Source organism: Melopsittacus undulatus, chromosome 2 (assembly GCF_012275295.1).
Source record: "Melopsittacus undulatus isolate bMelUnd1 chromosome 2, bMelUnd1.mat.Z, whole genome shotgun sequence".
NCBI lineage: Eukaryota > Metazoa > Chordata > Aves > Psittaciformes > Psittaculidae > Melopsittacus > Melopsittacus undulatus.
The window spans coordinates 28,387,634-28,391,259 of NC_047528.1; positions in this window are offsets into that span (position 1 = coordinate 28,387,634).

Genomic DNA, 3,626 nt, shown 5'->3' on the forward strand with positions numbered 1-3,626 from the left:
ATTAATGACTTACAACTTTTCCAATCAGAGCTAGGGAACAGAGGCAGGGCTCTCATGAACCTCACATGTTGGTGTCTTCCAGAAATTAAAAAGTAGACTGTTTCCATGCCAGCTGTGCTTCTAAAGAATGCTTTATGTCTAACACAGTCCACATTATTGCCATTTTAAGCTAAGATTTCACTTCTCTGTCTGGGACAGATTGCAGCTGCCTGTTTTTAGTGCAGACACACTGCCTGGGTCACAATGTGTGAGGCTCTGCTGCTATCAGAGTGCAAACTTGCTTGTTTAAAAATAGAATATCAGGGGACCTACAGTTTTCCAGAGGTACTCACCTTTAGCAAAAGCAATCATCAAGGCTGGCTTTAGACATTGCTTTTAGTTAAAATGAAAAAAAATCCTGAGATAAATAATACATTATTCTTGTGCTCAGTAACATATCCAACATGCTTTGCTAGAAGATATTGTAAGATCATGGATAGGTTTCTGACACAACGGGCTACACAAAAGTGGTTTCTGACTCCTCCATGATTCATGTACCAACGTAAAAAGGACATTTAATCTACCTGTGCCTCAGTTTCACAGATGTCAAATTGTTTTCAGGGCGGTCAAAGTATTGTTCAGAAGGCACTCAAACCTTGTGGAGATGTGTCTACAGCTAGACCAAAGGAAATGGTGCAGTACCTATCTGAAGAGCTTATGACTGTACCTGCAAAGGTTTTAAACAAGGCAACATTCAGCCTATTTGCAATTACATTTTATGCTCTTGATGTCCAGAGTAGAGCTGTAGTCTTAAATGAGTCATTGGAGCAGAGAAAGGAGTGAAAAGTCATGCCATTGCAATAAAGGCGAGATGAAGCTACTCTGTAAGGAACAGGAAGGTCCTTTACACATCTGCTTCAGGTCTATAGGGAGCTAGATGTGAAATCAGGATTCATAAACCTTTCACACACAAACTATTTCTTAGAGTGTTCATTCCAGAAAGCATAAGACTGGGTCCTAAACCTCCATCCCATCCTTGGAGTGGCAGAAAGATGCAAACAGCCTTGCTTGGTGAAACTGCACTTTGCTGGCAGCTACAACCTCCGACCCACAGTTTGGATATTCACCTGCAAAAAAAGTACCTCCCACCCAAGACTGTTACTTTAGAGTTGTTAGAGGCCAGGGGAGCCACCTGAGTAAATAACAGGACACCTGGATTCCTCACAAAGGATTATAACCTAACCAAGGTGTCTTGTGCCTTGTTTTGCACAGTAGCCATGTCTGACAGAAGCAGAGCCCAACTCCTGCAGCACATCTGCACTCTCACGTCAATTGCATCTTCACAGGGACAGCTGATGAACCCTCTGGAGCATGGATGCAAAGCTGACTTTGTGAATACAGTAACCCATTTGATTGTCTTATTAAAAGAGAGAGGGAAACGGTCTCTTCTGGCTTCTGGGCAGGACTGCCAGGGCTGGAGTATTTCTTGCTAAACTCAGCACTATCAGCCTTTTTTTAACAGCTTGTGTTGCCTGATAGTCTTCTGGCTTCTCCTAAGGGACTGGGACTCATTTCCAACTCCCATGTGGGGATCAGTAGAAGCTACTGCCTGGCTGCTCCATCCTGCTGTAACTGTTGGTCTGCACTCAGCTGGGTGCAAAACTGACTCCAAAGAACCTTACTGTGAAAAGCTTTCTGTAATAGTGCCTTAATGATCTGGATGTTCTTTGGTGGGTGCTCCAAGACTCACTTTTATAAGGTTTTGACCCCTCAAGAGATTAGTACATGTCAGCTGAGCTGTAGTAACTCTTCCTGGGTTTGCACACCCCTGGGATCCCCATGGGTTAGTGGTGCTGCACACAGAGCTGAGCTATGGGTGCACGCTGCAGCTCCTGTGAGCACTTCAGGACCCACCAGTGCCCAGTGACACTTGCACCTCCCTGAACTCTCACTGCAAACTGCCTGAGCCTGCCTGTGTAAATCCATTGCTCTCTACATGATGTAAATGTGCAATATATTTCAGGATGATCAAGGGGGCAGCAGCCCCACTCAGCCGACATATTGACAACCATAAACCTCAAAAAAAAACCTGGCAGTAGGTTTTGTGTAAGGTGGCAAATTGAAGAGGTGGCTACTTCTTCATCCATGTCCTGGCAGCAGATGTAAGAGGCAGAAACGGTGGATGGCTGTTTCGCCCTCTGCTTTTGGTTTACTGAACTGCTTCATCTAGGACACTTGCTTGGGACAGGCTGCTAGGGTTAACTGTTACACCCACCTCCCGGAAAATGAGTGTGACATCAGAGTGACTTAATTTTTTATAAATATCCCTTGACAATTTGATTAACATGTCAGCACAGACCTGGAGTTAAAACGGAAGGGGATTAAATATTACTCTTTCCTTTACAGGCTGGCATAATTCCCCTTCTACATGTAAAACTTCGCACTTAACATTTTTCACTAGTATCTACCATCGCAAGCATTAGATTTTGTCTCTTTTAATCCTGCATTCTGTAAAACACTGTAATTGCATGTGTTTGCGAGCCACCCTCTGCAAATGGAAGTGTGCACTGAAGAAGTATGCAAGCAGAGGACCCCAGAAATACACACTGCAAAAGCTGCTAGTTTACCAAAAAGACCCTCTTCGGTCTGCCCTCCCCTGCCCTCCCCTGCCGTTGCTACCTTGCAATGTATGACATCCAGACAGTGGGAGGTCTGACAAACCGAACAAGGCAGTGAGCAAGAAATTCCATTCCTGTTGAAATCAGTAATTCCTCTGTGCAGGCTGCTTTCGTGTGTGTGTGTGCTTTTGTGTCACTTCGAGAAGGACTCTGATATTATTATTACTTTAAATATAGCTTGCCCTGGGGCGGGGAAATGCACAAGGAAGGAGTCGGCAAGCAGCCTATCTCTCAGAAGAAAAGAGCAAGCCTCACAGCACAGGAACTGGCTTCACTCAAGTGTGCAGTTTAGAAGTCAAAAAAACTATTCCAAATACCACCATCTTGGAGGAGACTGAAGAAAAAGGACACAAAACTGGCTAAACACAGTGAAGAACATGGTAAATCAGGGTACAAAGTGCACCTAACCGCAGTCTGAGAGTGGGCTCTGAAGTACAATGTAAGTCTTCCTTAAATTGTATTTTTTTATCATAGTATCTAGTTGTTTAATTTCAATTCTGAAACAAGGCTGGGCCAAAAGGTACGATTAGCTATAAAGATCAGAATGTGTAATCTCTGATATGAGGCTGAAAATGATACTGAAATACAAAAGAAGTCAGAGACTTATGACCATATTATGGAAGATGAACTATAAATAAGAGCATATCTAATTATTTCAAGAGAAAGATGCTGGATGGAATCTTTAATCAACTTTCTTAATAGGGAAGTGAGCGCTCTGCTGTTTTGTATGGCAAGCTATTTTAATACTGCTGTGTTTAAAACTGGGTGATTACAGTTACCAATAGCAATAAGATGTAGCTCCAGAGGGGAGTCCTAGTGGCTGCAAAAGTTTTCGTTTCTTATTTCTCCAACATTTTTGCTCTCTGAAGCCTCAAGTCCACAATTTCTGTCCCACAGCTTGGTTTTGCTTTTCAGCTGGATTTTCAATGTATGCCAACAATGGACTTCCTATGGAACTGAGAACAAAAT